The 20,658-nt window shown below is 55.4% G+C and overlaps 1 protein-coding gene across 4 annotated transcripts in view; it reads left to right on the forward strand.

The window, feature by feature from the left end:
• CNTFR (ciliary neurotrophic factor receptor) overlaps nucleotides 1–20,658 on the forward strand; it is a 293,745-nt gene that overhangs the window by 54,210 nt on the left and 218,877 nt on the right. The gene's annotated exons all lie outside the window — the stretch shown is intronic.

Genomic DNA, 20,658 nt, shown 5'->3' on the forward strand with positions numbered 1-20,658 from the left:
CGAACAAGGTAGGAGGTGAGGGAAGAGAGGCTGACAGGTCCTCTCCTCGAGTGGAGTGACCGTCGTCCCAGCGTACCCCTGCATGCTCCGTGATGCAGTCACCTACTACTACTGCACCATTGCAAACGAGACAGCAGTGCAATCACACGGCGTTGTCCCTGACGAGGTACCGGGACACCTCGAACAAGTCCGCGGAGAACGTATTCAATAGGCTGTTGCAAACCCTTGGAAGAAACAGTCTACGCCGAGGCTGAACTTTGCTCTGTGGCAGGCTCCGGTTGTAGGAAGATGCGTGTTTGGGATGGCTTCATTTAAAATGCATTTCTCTCAATGCCGGAAAAGAACAATCAAGTGGGGATTGGCATTGTTTGCATAACGCGGGCAGTTGTTTGCTAGATTTGCTTGTGCATAATTTCCCCGATCTTGAAGAAACAGCCGTCTTCATTAAACACTTCCCCTCTTGAACACAACTTGGGTTTCAAGAGCCTTGATCGAGGCTTTGCTTTCCCCGTTCCAGGGGCTGCTCCCGATTTTCCCTGCTCTGCCAGGAGATTCCCACGGACCCGGGGGCGTTTTTGTCCTTGGAGACCAATGCTGAGCGCGGGCAATCAAACCCCTTATACGCACCGGTGACCACGACTCTGTTTTTGCTTCGCTGTGGTGGAGGCAAAGCCTGAAACCACTGGGAGCTTTCTACCTGAGGTACAGAGGCTCAGGATGAGACCCTCCAGGAGGTCCAGGTTGCAAATAGATGCTGGAAGGACTCTGTGTAGAAACCAAAGCTGCAGGCCAGGGTGGCAGCAGCAGGCATTGCCCATCCTGGCTACTGGCATAAATTGGTTTTCCCCCAATGTCTAAGGACGTAGATCCCATCCTGCCAGTGGAGTTATCTTGGGCGGTACCAGTGGAAAAGCCCTGTTTGCTGTCCTGGCAGTGCCCGCGTGTTTCCAGGAGAGTCGCTCCAGGTGCACATGAGCACGGCCGCTCTGCATCTACCTGTGCCAGTGTCCCGGGCAAAGGACTCAGTTTACCCTGCTGTGTCCAGAAGTGGGTTTAACCCTGCAGCTACCTTCCTGGCTAGTTTCCTGTGTTACTTTCCACACTTCTTTCCTCCTTGCACCCCCCTTCCCCTGACCTGCACCCCTCTCCGTACTCGGGGCTGATGGCAGGGTTGCTCCCAACTCCTTTTATTGGCAGAGCGGCTTGAGCTGTGGACATCGCTAATGATAGCAATTACCATTGCACACTGGCTAGGAGGTACCACTGCGGTAATGGGAGCGGGGGATGCAAAATGAGCTAATATGCTAAGATAAATTAGCAGTGTAAAATTAGCCACGGGCCTTGTCGGCGATCTGACAAACGCGCCGCGGCTTTGTTACCGGCGCGGCTGAATTGGATTAGCGGCGGGGCTGACGGGAACGAGGGGCAGAGTTTATTAAGGGCTCCAAACACACATGCTAATGCTTAACGCTGAGGGTTGCTCTCCTTGGAGCTGCTGAATGATACTTGCTGATACTCTCGCCACAGCCTGAATTGAGTGCTCAGGGTGGCTTTCTAGGGTATCATCCTGAGCCGGCTAGGGGGCAATTCCCTTTGAAAGTGATGCCCTGGGTCAGCCCTTGCAGTGCTGCCAAGCATCTGGGGTGTTGGTGGGATGCTGACTTGGCAGGGGGGGAGCATTCAAAACAGGCACGGTCAGCAGCTTGCAGTCAGCTCCTATAACAGCCCAGATCCTGGGGAGATGAGAGCACTTGTGCCCAGGCACAACAGGCTTGCACGCACCGACACTTGCGTGTTGTCTGAGCAGCTCAATCTTAGGTCTGCGCAGAGGCACCTAGTGCCCTCTCCTCTCTATGAGGGGCAGGAAGGATGGACGGATGGACTTGAAGGCTCAGCACGAGGTTGGCAGTGGCTGCAGGCAGTTTCAGCAGGACCCGGATTAGCCGGCGGGCTAGTCCAGCTTGGCTGGCAGAGGAATGCACCCCTGCTGCTGGGCCCTTTGGCAGATGTGTAAATACAGGCTAATTGCATTTAATGGCTGCTCATTCCACAGCCCCCAAGCAGAGACGGGAGCTGCGCGGGGTTTGCCTTCATCAGACCTGCAATCTCTGGCTCACAAAATTATTCTGTGTAGCACGCGGCACTCTGCAGCGAGGGACCCTGCCCGGCCCCACGCCCGGCTGCTAAGGCCCTGCAGAGCTCACCAAGCATGCAGCAGACGTGCAAGGGAAGGGGGACGAGGAGCTTCTTTGTCTGGGGGAGATGGATCTGGGTCCTGGGGGGCAGTTTGCAGAGGGCTGGCTTGCAGTGCACACTGCTAGGTGTGGCTGGTGCATGCTCCCAGGTGTGGGTGCTTCCACTTCCCCTGCCGTGCGTGTGTGCATGCACGTGCATCTGTGTGCTTCTGTATCCTGTCTGAGATGCTCTGGGAGCAGCAGGCACCTGCCACAGCAGTTTGCTGACGTGGTGCCTCTGGGTCAGCCTCGGTAGTGTCATTCTCCTGGCTCATGGCAAGCCAGCATGTGGCAGCCCCTGGTGTCACTCCCTGCCACGGCTCGCAGGGTCACTGGGCTATGTGCCATAGAAATCCTCGAGCAATGGGGCTGGAAGGGAGGCCCAGAGGTCACAGTTAGTCCAAGCCTGGCCTGAGGCAGGATCAGCCCTGTGCAAACCAGCCCGGACACATCCAGTGTGCAACCTCTGAGCAAAACTTCAGCCACCCCTGACACAGCCCCAGGCATCACTCCCGACCCTGCCCCAGGGAAAGCTGGGGGACTGCGGTGGTCAAAGTCAAGTAGCTGCAAAGGGGGTTCATAGACTCTCAAGAGACCCCAGGCAGAGGCTGTGCCCCCGCTGCAGAGGAAGGCAACCCCTGCCCCCCCTTGCCCTCCCCAGTCCAGCGTGACCAAGGAGAAATCCCTTCCTAACCCCAGTGCAGCGTCGGTCTGACCCTGAGCGCAGGGGCAAGCTCCTCTAGCCAGGCCCCTGCGGGGTTGGTGCCAGTGGGAGCATTGGCACAGCCCAGCCCCAGCCCCAGCCTGGGCTGCAGCACCCGGCGCCTCTGGGGGAGGCTTCAAACCCCCTGACACATGGAGCAGAAAGGGGGTAACTATCAGTCCCACCACGCACCAGCTGCTCCATTCTCCTGGCACCGGTTTTAAGATCACCAAGCCTTTGAAACCCATCTCCGTGCAGCGCCGATGAATGGCTCGTTCTGCAAAGCCCTCCTGTAAACCCAGGCCGGTCCTCTGCCCTCACAGCAAGACTTTAATGGGTATGGGTGGGTATGTCCATGCAAGGCCTGGGCAGCAGAGAGAATGGGTCAGGCTCAACCCACCTTCAGCCTTCCTAAAATTCCTCCTGCCCCTTCAGCCGGCCACCCTCGAAGGGGAGTAGGCGGACATGCAAGAGCTCAGGCATCGGGGTCCAGGCTTCCCAGTAAATAGCAGGATGCTCTCCCAGCACAGCTAATAGGATTTGATGTTTTTAAAAAGGAGACCTTCAGGAAATCTAAAGCAGTGATTCCCTAAGGGTGTGCCAGGGTCTATCAGTATCAGATCTGACCCACTGAGACGTCACCTGGCCCAAGGGGCTCCTCCACAGGTCTAGAAATGTGGCTGGGGGCAGGGGAGGCAATTATCCAGCCAACGGGGTCAAAAGGTTGGGCAGCATATCACTGTGCAAGTCTTGTTGATGGATGGATATGCATACGTATGCATGCATACACACACACACATGCATACATATGTCAGTAGTAAAGGGGCACACTTATGTTCATACACACACACTGTTTGGGTTATAAGAGGCAAGTGTGCCAACAGTTTTAACTGAGACAGAATGTGCCCTGGGGATCTGAAGTTTGGGAAGCACCGATCTGAAGTGATGGCAGATGGCAGGACAAGGAGCAATGGGCTCAAGCTGCAGCAAGGGAAGGTGAGGTTGGATATTAGGGAAAACTTTCTCACGAGGAGGGTAGTGAAGCACTGGAGCAGGGTACCCAGAAATGGTGGAGTCTCCATCCTTGGAGGTTTTGAAGACCCGGCTAGACAAAGCCTTGTCTGAGATGATGTAGTTGGGGCTGGTCCTCCTCTGAGCAGGGGTTGCACTAGATGTGACCTCCTGAGCTCCCTTGCACCCTCATTTTGTACAAGTCTATGAAAATTCTCCCTTGTGATGAAGCAGCTGATGCTGATCAGTGTAATTCGTGGGGGAGCTAGGGGGGTTTCCTTTTCTTTTGTTCCCAGGGCTGCAGGGCCTTGAGGCTGGCTGGGAGCTGCAGGAGCAAAGGACTTCCTCTCCCTCACCGTCCTGTCTTGCTTCGGGTGCTGAGTGTGCAGCACCATCCTGCTTCCTTGCTCCATTAGGTGCTCTGAGTGCTTGAAACTGAGCTCGGCTCTGTGGTTGCTTCCTTGCAAAAGCTACCCACTTTGTGCCCCTGGGCTCTTGACCGAGCTGTTGGTTTGCTCCCCGCGCTGTTGACCGTTCCCGGCCCCTGGCACTTCCTGTGCCTGGTCCGAGCGCTCTGCTCCGGCCGAACAACATTGCAAACATCCTTTCCTCTCCCTGCGCTTTGTGTGTATCCCTCTCCGGAGAGTCGGTAGTGATGGCTGGGACTTTCCACTGGTGATTGAGCGAGCCTGGAAGCAGATGAAACCACACGTGGGCTGCATACCGGCGAGGACGTTGCACCAGCTTTACTCACGTGGGCAGGTGTGCGATGCACAGCCCAGGTGGCTCGCCATGTGAAAGCCAGGCCAGGAGGCTGCATTAGGCACAATGGGTGTCCATTCCCAACCAAGGAGGGACAGAGATGCTGGTGTGTGTGAGCACGCACCTGTGCATATTTCCTGGCCAGCTTGCACAGCAGCAGGAGGCCCTGGAGAGCACTGTGTGCAGCAGGAGAGAAGCACCGCAGGGTTGGAAACCCCCAGCGTGGAAGGGACGGTCCCTGCCTGGGTCACTCAGCTCCCAGGCTTTGCATGGCAGCACCGTTGAAGTGCTCCATCGTCTGTCTTCTGACTGCTTCCCCACTGGTATTGATGGTCTGAGCATCAATAGCGAAGTGCTGGGAGCGAGGATCACCGTGACACTTGTGTCCCCAGAGATGGCAGGGGCGTAGCAGCCCTCATTTGCTGCCTTGTCTCTCCTGATGCTGGCAGACCATGCTTCCCCTTCCTTCGGTGAGGATGTCACTTTACCCTGCCTGGAGAAGTGTGCTCCTGGTCAGGATGGGCATCTCCGGGCCTGGGGCAATGCAAGTGGCACACATCTCTCTGCTCTCTCAGGTCTGCAATGCAAGAGAGGACGCATCCCATTTAGCTGTAATGTTGCCAGCTCGTGTACAGCGGCAGTGGCTTTGGGGTGGGCTGTAGAAACCCACCCCAGCCCCAGGGTACTTACCTAGGTGGGTGGCTCATGTGCTGCCATGCTTTCTCCACCAGTGCCCCTGCTAGAGAGGGGAAAGTTTCCCAAAATCACTCCTCCAAGTGATGCTCAGCTCTTTTCTCTTTCTCTGCCGCTTCCCCAGGCTGCAGTACAGCCCTTTGGTGTGGGGAGGAAAACTCCAGGGCAGTCAGCAATGCCTGTCCCTCTCTCTTCTGGCCTCACTGCAAGTCTGATCGCTCCCCACATCTGCTGACTCCCTCAGCTGGGACCTGCCCCCTCAGTGGCCTGGATGCCACTGCTGTGCGCCCACCCTCTGGCTGGGGGGCAGCGGCTGGAGGATGCAAGCAGCAGCAGATTGATCGGACTTGGCCGGCCCCCAGTACTCTGGTGTTTGCAGAGCCTGCCTCTCCTTGCCATCTCCAGGGAGCAGGGTGACACTGGCCCTTGCTGCCAGACTTAATCCCTGTGGCTCCGGGCTCAGGTCCCAGCACCCGGGTCATAGGCTTCTCCCAGAATCACTGTCCTTGTGTCAGTGCATTTCCAGCAAAGGAGCTTGGGCTGCCAGGCAAACACCAGCTGAGAGTCGTGGTGTGTACAGGCGCCCTCTGCTCTTAGCCGGTGCTTGCTTGATGGAGGGGTGCCGGCTGGGGTGTGAGGCTGGAGTATCACCAGCATCACCTGGGACCCCAAATATAGTGACCCTGGGTGGAGGGGCAAGCGACTCACCATGGATCGTTGGGCAGTTCCCTGTGCCCGCCCTGCACCGTCATCCCAGCCAGGGTGGCAGGTGCGGATCTGGGACCAGCTGGACGTGTGGTCTGACTCCTTATAGCAGGTCTCATGCCCTCATGAGCTCAGCTCTGTAGCTAAGCCAGGTCTTTGCATTTCCCGTGATTGCCCTGCAGCGTGTGAGACCGACATGGCAAACCACAGAGCTGGGGGTGCGACACGTGAACAGGACCTGCAGAAAAGGAGGCTAACATTTTGCTTTGGAGCCTGCTGGTGCTCTCGCGGGGGAAGTGGCTAAGGGCAGTAGGCAAGCAAACTGGTGTGGCACCTCTGAGAAAGAGGACTAACCAGGGCCTTCATTTGAGACAGGAATTGCATCCCAAAGAAGCCCCTCCAATATATCTATCTCCCCACGGCCACAGATGGAAATGCCGACATGCGTGAGCCATTCACAACCCTCTGGATTAAAGCTGGGGAGCACTGGAAGCCCCAGGAGCAACTCTGAGTAGGGCAAGCTCTTCCCATCTCAGCCCTGCTCCACACGCGGAGGTTGGCACCAACTCAAGGTCTCTCACAGGCAAGACTGAACCCCAGCTGGGCACCTGTTCCTTGTGCATCTTGCTTGTGACTTGTGTGGACTCACGCGCGGTCTGTTGTGTCCCCACCAAGCATCCCATCCATGCAAGGCTCCCAGGAAAGAAGGGGGGAAGTTTGTTTCACAGTCCAGCAAGACACTTCACCGTCCTGTCTGGTGCCACCTCCCGCTGTGGGAGAGACGGGGCCAAGGCAGATTGTTGTTGTTCCTCCCTTAAGCAGGCTAAGCCATCGGGGCTTCTGCAAAGGCACTAATACTTCCCATGGCACCCAGTGGTGCTATGCACTTGATTGGCACAGCCCATGCTCTGGATGGGAACTTCCTCTGGATCTAAGGGGCTGTAATGGCTATAGCCTAATCCGCTGTGGAAGTGAAGCAAGCCCATTAGCACATAGCAGGGTGTGGAAGAAGCGGTCATGAATCAATAGGTGAAGTCCCAAGGTCATCGAACCCGACTTTGCCTTAGGAAGGGTGGACTAAAGGCGGAGCGGGGTGACCCAGAGTTTTGACCCTGTTCTAGTTGGCACAGATGTAGCGGACCTTTTTGCTGATCATGCCTTTCATTGCGAATCTGGTCCGTCTGTCTATCTCCAACAGCCCATCATCCGTTCCTTGGAACAGATGGTTCCTTGTCATTTTATCCAGGCGTATTTTTCAGATGAATTGTTTACTTGCTCCAGAAATGCAGATGAGGGTCGACCGACATTATCTGCAAATCTGCCAAAAAAATTGGCCAAATCTGTCAAGCTATTGCAGCCAATATAAAATTTTGGAAAAAATGGAACGATTCTATGGAGAAGATGAATGTTGTACTTAGATCGTATGAAGGGCACTTAAAACATGAACGCCCACTTGTTAAAGCTTATTAATTCATGCTAAGTACCCTCTGAGCATCTCAAAGCAATGCAGCTTCAGGCAAGGGCTAAGTCTGGGCCATGCTACCCAGCTCGTGTTAGGGTAACTTCAGTCTGCTCCAATGAGATATAAGGTCCATCTACACATGCACTTTAAAACGCATTAGCCTATTTTAATGTGCATTAAAGCATCTCAAAGGGTGCCTATACACGTGCAGCGAGGCTGCTCCAATGCACTGTAATTACATGTGTCGGAGCATACTCAATTAATTGAGTCTGTTGGAGCATGGTAATTACTGCGCTCCAGCAGACTCCGCATTATGTGTATCAGCATCCCCGCACTAAAAAATGGTGGTGGGGGCACCTTAACTAAAGCTTGTTCAACGGGGATGCTGATACAAGTGATGCTCTGGGTGTTTCAATTAGAGCTCTTGGAGCCACTCTAATTAAAGTGTGCCCCCCCAACTCCCAGAGCACACGTATAAATACCCAAATCAGAGCTGTGCAGGGGAACAAATGGTATATTAACCCTTTAACAAGTGACTGCTCACTGCACGGTCTACCTATAACACCTCTTAATACTCCACAGATGTAGTGTAACTTCACTCTGTCACAACCAAGAAAAACAAATATGGAGCGTTTGCTTGAAAGCAGAGGCTGCAATGGCTGCTCAGCTTGTTTTACGGAGGAAGCCGAAAATTCGTCACGCTGGTTTGGTTCCAAATGAGCGTTTGTTTGTTTAACATTACTTTTTTTTGGCTCGGGCAGGGAACCGAAACATCCGCTATTCATTCACCTCTGCTCCAATGTGCCCGCCCAGTCATTTGGGCACGTGGAGTTGAGAAGGCGGGTGCACTCACGTCCTGTGTGCTCGCATGGATAGGTGTTGGGCATCGGTCTCTAAATCTCCTGGTGCTGAATTCTGCCCTGTGCGTGGGTGATTGAGCTCGCGCAGCTGAGCGCAAAGGACCTTGCTTCTTGCATGACCTGAAGGACCGCTAGCCGGTCACCCAGCGTGGAGAACGTCTAGGCATGCTCGCAAGCATCCGGCAGGCGGCTGAGTGACGTGAGATGGGTGGCTTCCACGTGGGGGGTCTTGCAAAGCAATTTGAGATGCAGAGACTTTCCCTTAAACTGCCTGCTGGGAGAAAAGTGACACATCTCCTCCCCTTGGTGGGAAAATCTCCTTTTTTACAGGATGATTTTTGCATCTCTTTGAATTCAGCCGGCAGCCGCTTTGCCAAGGCTGAACCTTACGCCTGCCCGTGCCATTTCCGGGCTCAGATATGACAGACACGTGCCAAGAAGAATCACTGAGATGGACAGATTTGTGAGCATGCGTGTGTGAGAGAGAGACTAAGCGTGTGTGTGTATTTTGAGTATTCCCCATTAATTAATGGACACTGGAGGCTGTCGTCTTGGTGATGTTGCTGTAATGAGAGTGCTCAGTGGGGGGTGATAAATTGCTTGTATGACATGATGGCAGGGAATGCTGGGTGAGCCCGTGCGGGGGGGAGGCCCGTAGATGTTGTGGGCGAGCCTCTGCCCTGGTGTGAACGGGGAGCAGAGCCGGGTCCCCGAGTCAGCCAGTGGCCCTGCAGCAGGGGATCGGAGTCAGGGCCAGGTACCCCGTGTCCGTGGGGCACCCAGAGACACCCCCATGCAACCACGCACATGCAGGTAGGGGAATCCCACGTCCAGGGGCTGCCGTGCCCCTTTGCCAAGCCCGCTAGGACGAGGAGAGGCAGGGTTAGGAGCCTTATCCCCCATGGATAGAGCCCTAACTGTGTCTCTTGGGTCTCCGAGAGGGTCCAGTGTCCGACGGGGCCATTAGATAATCTGATCTGGCCCTTTGCATAGCACAGGCCGGTATATCTCGCCCAGATGCCCCGCTGGCTCCAGCTTGTTGGGTCCACCTGTCCTGTGCCGCATGGAGAAGAGGCAACCAGCACCTAAGACCTCCGCCAAGGGGTGACCCCGGGGCAGGTCGGGTATACCTAACTGGGCCCAGTGAGCACTCCCTGCCCCTCTGCGTATCTACCTTGCCCTCTGACTGACTTCAGACGCTTTCCTGCCCCTCCTTCCTGACCCCAACTTTGGGATTAAGCTGTGCCTGAGCCTGGGAGGGGTCTCTACCCCAGCTCCGAGCACGCGTCCACCCTTCGCAGCAGCTTGACTCCACCAAGGCCAGTCCCTGACGCTCCAGTGCAATGCACACAAAAGTCCCCCAGCCTTCCCAGGAGACATCGAGCCAGTTGTGCATCAGTGGAGGGAAAGCTCCTTCCTGACCCTAGAAAAACCCTGAAGCATGAGGGTGATTACAGCAAGCAGTTCGGGATGTCTATCCTGAAAGCACCTGCAGGCTCCGAGTGAGTTTGGGGTCCCGACAGACCCACAGCAGCCCCAAGGACCTTGCTGCCTGCCCCGCCGGGGGGCACTGGGGGAATAACCTCCGCGTGCAAGCATAACCGAGCTCTTCGAAACGGGGAAATGGAGCCGCGTTACGTGAGGTCGCGAGCCATTACCTCGAGGGGGCCTTCATCAGGCGATGAATTCTACTTAATAAAATAAATACGGAGAGAAAATGTAATTGGATTTCATTTATTACCCAGTTCCGCCTAGCAGCCCGGATTATACAAAGGCAATTAGAGCGAGCTCTCCATTAATAGCTCTCTCCCCGCCACCCAATGGGCTCGTTCCTTCTGGCTCAGATCATTTCCTTTCTTGGAGCCAGCGCCTGGCAGCTAAAGGCTCAGGGGGCACAGCGCCGCTGCCAGGGGATTGCAAACAAAGGGAGCCCTTGTTGCTGGCGTTTGCAGAGGGCTGAGAGGCGGTGGCGGTGAGAGCACCGTCTTACCAAGGAGCCTTGGCGAAGCAATGGGTCTCTCGCCTCTTGGCAAGGAAAGGCCCAGCCCTGCCACCCACCTGAGACCTTGCCAGCCCCTTTGCTGACTCTGGCCACTGTGCCAAATTCGATGCCGCTGCTGCAGAGACTTGGGAAAACCTCTTGTCCCCATTGCATCAGGTCTTCCTTCCCTTCCTCCCCCGTCTTTCTCCCCGAGCGGACTAGGGAAGCCAGGGTCCGGCTGGGATCCGCAGAGGAGCGCACTGTGCAGGACCGGGGAGAGCTGACCCCGTGCAAGCATCCGCGCCTGGGCAGAGCGGACGGCAGGTGCGAGATGCTGTGACTGAGCATGGCACGGGAACCACGCGCCGTGTGCTAAGGCAATGCTTGGAGTAGGGGTGAGTATATCACAGGCCTCTCCTCTCCCCCGCACCGCCCCCCGGGGCGATTTCAGCTGCATTGGGGGCAACAGCAGCAATTAATTACACCCCCACGGGCTGCTCCTAAGAGATCCCCTGCGGGCTCCACGTCACCGACCTCTGCCCAGAGGCCAGGCTGGGCCCGTGACAGGGCATCCGAGGCAGAGGCGAGGGCTGCCATGCAATGCCAAGGATTTGGCCTGGGGCAGCGTCTGCAGCAGAGATGGAGAATAAGGGCTGGGAGAGTCTCTCTGAAGCCGTAATTGAAAGCGCTGGGGACAGCTGCTTGGGAGCTGTCATGTCCCCGGGATAGAAAGCTGGCGCTGGGATGGCTCTTGTCACGGAAAACAATGTACAGGTTAATCTGTATTGAAGGCTCCACTCTGTCTCCCAGCTCCTAATCCCTGTTTACAAGACGGGAGCAGAAAAGACAATTATCATGGAAATAGCAGGGAAGAGACGGAATTGGCTCCCCGCACGCGGTAATTGAAGGTGGGGGTGACCCGAGTGTGCATCGCGTGTGCCATTGTGCAAAGGAAAAGGTGTGCAAAGCCATTGGAGGCTGGGTATGAGTGACGTGTGCGTGCGTGTGAGGCCACATGGGGTCAACCCGTTATGCCGGGGAATCTGGGACCTGGAAGAGGGGTGAGCGTGCGCTAACGAGCGTGAGTGCGCTCGTGCATTATGGGAGGTACCTGTAGCTCCATGCTGCTTCTCGCGGCCTGCTTTCCCAGGATCACAGCGTCGGAGACCATGCATGCCCGCTCTGCGGTGGAAAGCCCTCTCCCCTGTTGCAAGCTCACGCGTGTGGAGCTCCTAGGGCTTTTGGGCAGCCTGCGGGGAAGGAAGCCAGCTTGCCCCCGTGCCGGGAAGCACGCTTTAATCTTTGCTGGAGCACAAAGAGCCCCTTGTGCCTCTGTAATTGTTTGCCTTGGAGAGAATGAAACTCTGAAGCGGCACAAAGGCGCGCGCTGTCTGGGCCATCAGAGGGGTTAAGGGCTTGCATCTCGGCGTGCTGGCGCGGGGGATCATGTCTTGCCTGGAGTTTGTTCAGCACCTAGCGCGGCAGCACATGCGTCCCGCTCCTTGGCATCGAGCCTGCATGTTGCACAGCCGAGAAGTCCACCCTCGTACACGAGGCTGCCTGTGAAGCAGTAGCCTAAGGATGGGTGGGCGAGTGGGGCACGAGCCCAGGCACTGCCAGGATGAAGGCAAACGGGCCTCTGCCCACCTTCCCTGCAATGGCTCCAGCAGTTGGGGCAGGGGAGCAACCGTGGGGCCCGGAGCCTGGCTGCGCCGGGGGGAGGTGGGGTGCAGCCAGGAGCCGAGGGTTAACCTCGTCCGCTTTTCGCACCGCTCTGCATGCCTTCTGGTGCCATTAACCCGCACAGCGATGCCTTGCCTGATGCCCAAACTCTCTCAGTTATGCCTCAGCTGCAGAGACCTCCGATCTCATTGCGTGAGCCTCCAGTAAAGGTGACTTGAGCCTGGGGCTGTGTCAAGCCTGACCATATATTTTTGCTAGGAGGTTGGATAATGGATGTGTCTAGGAGGTTCGGGTGGTTGGGTCTACAGAGAACAAGCCGGTTATGGCCTCAGTGTTGGAGGGGCACTGCCATTTCCAGCAGGGAGCGGGGACAGGACAGGGTCTGGGAGAGAAACTCCAGGAGACCGCATTGTGTCCGCATTCAGACATCTCTGGGAAGTGGTGTACAGAGGACAGAGGAGAGGCCAAGGGAAATGGGCTGATTGAGTCTGCAGAAGAGAAGACCGAGGGGGATTGAATAGCAGCCTTCACCTCCCTGCCGGGGGGCTGCAAAGAGGACGGAGCTGGGCTGGTCTCAGTGGGGGCAGATGGCAGGACAAGGAGCAATGGTCTCAAGTTGCAGCAAGGAAAGTTGAGGTTGGATATTAAGAAGAACTTTCTTATGATGAGGATAGTAAAGCACTGAAATAGGTTACCCAGAGGTGGTGCAGTCTCCATCCTTGGAGGTTTTTAGGACCCGGGTAGACAAAGCCTTGTCTGGGATGATGCAGTTGGGGCTGGTCCTGCTTGGAGCAGGGGTTGGATAGATGTGACCCCCTGTGCTCCCTTCAACCCTCCTTGTCTGTGACTCTGATATCTCTTGCTCTTCAGCTTGTCTGTGGTGCTATTTGCCACCTCACCTCTTTCCCCCACCCTGCTTTGCCTATCTAGGCTGCCATAATAGTGCCCTGCTACCCCATCTACACACATGTTCTTTAGTTAATGCAGGTTAAGGCAGGCTAATGTGCATTTTCCCAGTACCTCACAATGGAGGTACTAGATTTAATGCGTATTAACTAAAGCACATTAATGCACGTGTAGATGTGCCCATTGCTTCCATCAGGTCCTTTCTGGCCCTTCTGTAGCCATCAGACCTGGGACCTCTTCACGGCCCACACTGGGGGGAGAAGGCAGATTTGTCCTCGTAGCCGTGGTGGGGAACTGGGGGTGGCCCGTGGTGGGGGCCAGCTAGGTCCAGTGAAATAAGAGACAGTCTCCTGGCCCCGTCCTTCAGCACAAGAGAGAGTCCATGAAAGGAGAGAATTCATTTCTGTGGGAAGCGCTCCTTCCACACAGTCTTGGTTTCCTTTTTTGCAGTCCTTATTCTTTTCCTTTCTTCCCTTTCCAATTTAGCAGTGTGATGGCATGAAAAACCTCCTCGTCCTCCTCCTCCTTTTTTTTTTTCCCTGACTAGAGGGGTTTTTTTTATTTTTACCCCCTTCACGTCGATGCAGTTAAAGCGGCCCTATTAAAATGCTGGCCTCTGCCAAGAATCAGCGCGCCCGAGGAAGAGCATTAAAGATTCAACAAATAGCAGAGAATTGGGATTGATCCTAACCTTCCACAAATGGGAGCACCTTAACCCATTAATCAGCCCGTGCCTTCGCTTACAGGATGATGGCCTCAGAGCTGGGCCTTTTCAGGACTAAAAGCCGGTTAAATATTTATCATGGCTGGGCAGCGGCTTCCCTGTCTGCCTTTGCAGAACCTCTCTCTACCACACAGGGCTGCATCTACTTAAAAAGTTGCATAGTAAGTCAGCAGTCATTAAAAAGCTTGATTATGCCAAGATGCTCTGGCTGTTTTCTAACTCGCGGGAGATGTAATGGGTATCTCAGGTCCCCATGGGTCTTCTGTTGGCCGATGCTGGGCTTCACAGGCCAGGCTTTGTATCTCCTAGCTCGGCCCATATTTCCACTCCACCTCCTTGCAGAAGGACGTGTTGTTTCCTTGGCTTGCCTTTCATAGGATGCTAGCGCTGTGGGGCTGCAGAGGTCAGCTCGTGCAAACAGACGTGCAGTTGCAGTTCACGAAAAGGCAAAAATCGTGGCATATACATGAGCCCCTCTAATCCAACCCGGGCCTGGGGCACTGTCCAAACCAGCCCAGATGTGTCCTTGTCTAATCTGATAAAGGGTTTCTCCACTTGGGTATGGGGAGCAAGATTTCACACCGTTCTCTCTTCAACAGTACCCTAAGATACAGGTCTCAGCCCTAAGGGTCTGAGAAGAATCAGTCCAGTTGCCTCCAGTGCCATGGGGCAGCCCGGACCTGACTGGGTCAAGCTGGACATCTAGGAGGGAGGTCAAGTGGAGACATGCCTGTTAGGGGAGCAGAGGCAGAATCAGGGCCTTGGAAATGGCCCGGGAACCCAGAGCAATATAGGCCTGCATGTGCACCCGACTGCACGGCACGCTTGTGGGGAGGAGATGAAACCAGTGCCCCCCGGAGCTGAAAGCACAGCGGTCCCTGCTTATCCTTCGCACTGGGGATTGACCCAGGTGGAGCCTGAGCTGTGGTGCAATTCAGTTTGAGGAGCCCAGGTGCTGGGGCAGGCACGTGGGCTCCTCGAGGGGCAGCAAGAGGAAGGAAGGGCACTCCTCTGGCACCCGGGCCGCCTTCCCACACGCGCACGCAGCTCTCCCCAAGTGCTGACCACCGCTCGGCGTGAGCGAGGCTTTGACCGATTCAGATGAAAAGCACGAATGGCTCAGTTGAGACAACACAAGATCCGCCGGCTGCTTGGTTTGAGGGTTTCTTTTATCACGCCGCAGCTGTAGCAACGTGCCTTCCCCTTCCCGCTTCTAGCTTCTGATGTGCAAAGCCTTGTTAAGCATTTGCCCCCCCCTGCAAAAAAAAAAAAGAGAAAAGAAAGAAAAGAAGTGTTTCATTATCCACATATCAAGCTTGTTTCTCTGCTGTCACGCACCCAAAAAGTTAAACGCGTCTGATCAAAGGCGCGTAAACGCAGCTTCAAAACAAATGCCCTCCAGCCTTGCCAAAAACACGGAGCCGTCTAAATGCAGGCCCTTTGCGAACACCCGGCTTGTATTCCCACATGCGTGGATCTCTCCCTCCTCAAAGCGGATATGTAATGCCGTGTAATTTAATTTTTCAAAGCTCTGTGCATGCACGCGGCAGCCGGGAAGCTGAGCTGAGTGTATATTAACCTTTGCAGCAGCAGGGCTTTGGCTGTTGCAGTCCCCCGCTTTCCCTGGGGCAGGTTCAGGTGTGATGTCTTGTGTTGTGTCTGGGGCGACTTTAGGAGACTATTACCGGCTTTGGCTCAGTGAGGCAGGTAGATTTGCATCCTATAGGCTAACCAGAGTGTGTGCGCATGCACATGCACAAAAATGTGCATGTATGACAAGCTTTCATGAGCTGCAGCTCGCTTCATTAGATGCTGAAGTGAGCTACAGCTGTTCTCTATCTCTATATCTTCCTGTACCTGTACCTGTGTGCTGCTGTCGTTTCAACAGCTCTCTCTGGCTGCAAGGCCTGGACATGCACTAGGGCACTGGAAAAGCGAACGGAGACTTTAAAAAGGCGGCACTTCACAAGACTTTTACGCATACCCTACACTGCACACAGAACAAATGAATCTGTGAAAGATCAAATCAGACAGGAAGTCAGCAAATCCGAACGCCTACTTGAAATCAAAAGAAAAAGAAAGATGCAGGGGTTGGGGCGTGTAACAAGACAGCCTGGCACCCTTGCCAACACCATCCTACTGTGGGTGAATGAAGACCTAGGACATGCTGGATCTTTAACATCCAAAACTGGATGGGATTAAAACCGACTGATTGTACAAGGATTGCAAAAGACCCAGAAGAACGGAGGAAAGTTATTGGCACGTTAACGGTGCCCCGACGCTTGGTGCGGCCTCAGGACTGAGCGCTCTGTCGGTGTTGGTGTGGATCTGTGTCGATATAGATGTCGATGTAGATATAGATATTGACTCTGGTTAGTCTATAAGATGCAAATCTCTCCTGCCATCTACTTGACTTCAGACTAATGCAACTAGCAACCTCTCTCAGTGAGGACAGCACCGGCGATCTCTTTTTCCAGAGGTGGATGGAGAAGGGAGCCGTGGGCAGGGGCCATTGGCGCGCTGGCTAGGGGCACGATGTTGGCCTCTTGCAGCTTCGTGCATGTACAAGGTGCAGGAAGGGCAGACTTCCTTCCATGGATGCATGAACCGAACGCTGCCTGATTGCAGGGGGAAGAAGATGAGAGGGTTGAATATAAAATTGCTGAGCTCTGTAATCCCCAGAGAACCGTGAGGCCAGGACCTCCAGCTCAGCTGAACGCCATGGGCATGGAGCATGGAGGGCAGGGGTAGCTTGAAGATCCCTCTGCGCCCGCAGCCTGTTTCCAGCATAAGTTAGAGCAACCTTCAGGCTGCTTTATGTTGCACAAGCTGCCATTTGGCCTGCAGGGATCATTTAGGCAGAGGGGGATCTGCTGAAAGCCGGGGTGCCCACCCACCCCTTACTTTGTTCCCCCATACCTCCTTGCAGATGTTAGCTGCATGGCAGGAAGCTCTGTGTCTCCCATTGTCCAGCCAGAGAGTGGGGATCATGTAACTTAGGCAATCCTACACCCTCCAGCTTCAAAAACCGTCTCACCCACCCACATGCAACCCTCCCCTTAGTCATAGATCATTAGGGGCTGGAAGGGACCTTGTAGATCATCGGGTCCAGCCCCCTGCACCAGGCAGGAAGAGACAAGTGGGGCCAAGTGACCGCGGCGGGGTGACCGTCCAGTCTCCTCTTGAAGGTGTCCAGGGTAGGCGATCGCACCATCCCCGGAGGGAGTTTATTCCAGTCTGGACACCCCGACTGTAACATGAAACATGGAAACATGCACATTTGGGGCTCGATTGGCCTTCAGGTTTTTAACCACGCAGCTCCCAGTCAGGTCTCATTTCCAGGGGAATAAATATCTAAAAACTCTCTGTTGTATTAAGAAAACAAAAATAACAGAAGCTGGGATGATTGCGTGATTCCCGGGAGTCCCGGAGCTAGGGCTTTAAGATCTCGCCAGCCTCTATCTGTGGCGGTTGCGATCCCTGGCAGCTGTGCACGGGCGGCTGACCCGGCAGGCAGCTTAAACAGAGAACAGTTGACGAGGCCAGTCCAGGGGCCGTGACCTTTAAGTCGGAAAAGGCGTTTTCCACCCCTTGCAGGCCTGTGAATAGCAGATCTGTCTGACCCAGGCCGGGAGCCTTGGCAAGCGCCGTCCCTGCTGCACGGCTCCGGCCCAGCCCCTTTCCTCCGTGTGCGTGCGAGTCCTCTGGGACGTGCCGAGCTTCCCGTCTCCCTTGGCAGGGGCAGGCAGGTGGCAGGGTCCTCCCACGCTCCCCTCCATCGCTTCCCATTCCCAGCGCCTAATTGCACTAACAGGGAAGATAAAATGCAATCAGTGTCCCGCCTGCCCTTGTGTGATCCCGGGTGAGCCGTGGGACGCCCTGCGAGCCGCGGGGACGTGGTCGGAGGTTAACAGCGGTGTCAGCCTTCATAAATCATCGCTAATGAGGCGCGGGGCAGAGCCGAGCCGAGGCCTCGGCTTGCGGTGTCCGTGTAGCCGTCTTTGTCTTTTCTCTGCTTTGCTTTATGGGTGGCTGGGCTGTTGGAAAGACCCCCGGGGAGCTGAGAGCCCAGGAGCGGGGCCGCCCAGGTGGGCTACTACCCGGGCGGATGGGACGAGCTGGCTGTGGGACACACTGCCGTGCTGAATGAGGGACACCGGGTTTGGCCTCAGGACCTGGGGATATCCTGGGCCACTTCTCTAGGCTCACCCCCCTTTGCAAGGGTGCTGTCGGCCCCAAGCCCAGCTCCTCCACTGGTGCACAGAGAAGCGCTTTTGTGAAGTGCAGTATTGCATTTATCTTGCACGAGGCCCAGCTCGACACAACCTGGCTGGGATGATGTAGTTGGGGCTGGTCCTGCTTGGAGCAGGGGTTGCACTGGATGTGACCTCCTGAGCTCCCTGCCACCCTCATTTTCTATGATCTCTAGGTTGTAACCCCCCAGCAAAAGAGGCATGTCCCCTTTGAGCCCATTTGTAATTCCAAGGGAACTCTCCCTTCCCCACCTCCTACCCCCCAAACCAACTTGTCCTTCCCAGCAGTGTTTGCAGCCCCAAAATTGCAGATTTGGGCCTTCTGCTTAGACAGCCAGATGCTGCATTCGGCGAGAGACCATTTTAGAAATGGAAATGATTTAGGGAGAGGAGGGGACAGACAGCGGCGCAGCGGTACAGTCGAAGCGTGGTGTCTATGCGTAAAAAAAAAGAGAATATTTATTGATGCATCATTGAGTTGTAAATCATTGATATTTCTAATTATTTCAGGTGGTGTTTGGGGGATTCATTAGGAAATCTGGTGCGTGTCTACGGGTGTATTTGTAGGCATAGTTATGGAGCTGAAAAGACGCTTAAGAGAGGACATGACAGCAGTCTTCAAATACCTGAAGGGTTGCCATAAGGATGAGAGAAAGCAGCTTTTCTGTCTTGCTGCACAGGACCAAGGGCTGGAAGTTGCAGCAAAGCAGGTTTGGGTTGGAGATCTGGAAAACTTCACTATCGGAGCAGGGAGGCCGTGGGATAGACGCCAGGGAAGGGGGACTCTCCAGCACTGGGGGTGTCCAGGAGAGGTTGGGCAGCTCAGGGTCAGACCGATGCGGCACTGGGGGCAGGAAGGGATTTCCCCCTGCTCAGACTGGTGCACACTGGGGGGGTTTGCCTTCCTCTGCAGTGGGGGCACAGCCTATGCCTGGGGTCTCTGGAGCATCTGTGAACCCCCTTTGCAGCAGCTGGATGTTGGCAGCCGTGGCACTAGTCCCGCGGCTCTCCGATGCCAGTCCGGGCGATTGCTTCCCCTCCTTCCCCATCTGGATCCAATAGCCTGGCTCAGCGAAAAGTCACAGCAAGCAAAGCACTGAAGAGCAACCCCCAGCCCCTTCCCTTTGACGTCTCCTCCCAGCTGAGTTGTGAGCCGTTCTCCCAGCCGGCAGAGAGGGCCATAAGCAGTGAGACAGTGGGAAAGATGTGGTCCCCTATGCCGGTGCCAGCACGGCATCTCGGCTGCACTCACGCTTAGGCCTGTCTGCCCCCTGCTCTGTTTCTCAGTGCATTTATTCCCATTTGTTTCATAGACTCACAGACAACCAGAGTGGAAGGGGGCTCAGGGGGTCACATCTATCCAACCCCTGCTCCAAGCAGGACCAGCCCCAACTCCATCATCCCACAAAAGGGATGTTTCCCCAAAGGGGGAAAGTTGCATGACCTGCAGCAATAAAAACTCAAGAAGAAGAGTGAGAGTGAAGCCAGCAGGACTCCAGAAGGACCCAGTGCTTGGAAGAGCGAAAGATCCTCGGGGCAAAATTGCTCCCTTCTCTCTTGTTTGCTTTACCGCCAGACTAGGGGCCTCTTCGGAGATGAATTGCATTCATTTGATGTATTTGCTGCCCTCCCCAGCAAAGATTTGGGGTGGCCAGAAGTGCGAGAACTGAATTGCACCAAGAGGACAAAGTGGCTTGGAAGGAACAAGAATATCACGGCAGCAGGGTGAGATCAGGGCGGTGCTGTGCTAGGCGCTGTACGGAGATGTAATGGGAGTCAGTCCCTGCCCCAGCAGGCTCCGAGTTTGCACGGAGCAAAGGCGATTATTCCTGTTTTACAGTCAGGACCCAGGGAGCCGACCTTTATAGGTGCTGGGTGCCTGCAGCTCTGGCTGACTTCGGGATCTGATGGAGACTTGGCACCTCTGAACAGCACACGGGGAGCTGGTTGCAGCCTGGGCCTTGGGAAGCCCACACCTTGGCTCCAAGGACGTGGCTGTCTGCAGTGGAGTACATTGAAGGGAGGGTCTGGCGTTGAGGGAGGGGCTGGCAGGCAGCACTGGTTCCTGTATGGCCATGCACCAGTGACTTCCCCCTCTCCGTGCATCAGTTCCCAGAGGATAAGCAGGGAACGGTGCTGCATCCAGCCCCCCACACCCTGAAATCAGTTCTCCCTGGAGCTCAAATAACGGGAAGGCTCCCATACGTGAAGTCAGGTGTGTATGTGGGCTGGATCGGGGCTTGAAATTCCCTTTGCAGCTCCTCAGGGTGCAGTCCTCCCATAGAAACCACAGAGGAACCAGGAGGGAAGGGCTTTGCTGCGGTGCATCTCACCCCAGAAGCTGCTGCCTCTTCTCCAACGAGGTCGGGAAGCCTCCCCAGGTTGCTCCAGGACTCCCTCTCACCTGCAGTCCTTTATTCGAGGCTGGAAACAGCACATCCCAGCTCAGCGAGGAGTGACGGCCTCCGTGCCTGGACTGCTGGGAGACGCTGCGTGGCAGGCGACGAACTACAATGGTCCCCCCCAAGCCTTGCCATCCATGAGAGGGGATTTGGGGGCAGTACATAGCAGAGATCATCGATGCACCCTTCTTGCTCCGATGCTGGCTGCTTCCAGCCGCTTCCCCCGCTGCACAGCCCACGGCTTCGAAGTCACGCTGGCTTTCTTCGTGGCATCAATTG

This window comes from Alligator mississippiensis, chromosome 3, assembly GCF_030867095.1.
Source record: "Alligator mississippiensis isolate rAllMis1 chromosome 3, rAllMis1, whole genome shotgun sequence".
In the NCBI taxonomy this organism is placed as follows: Eukaryota; Metazoa; Chordata; order Crocodylia; family Alligatoridae; genus Alligator; species Alligator mississippiensis.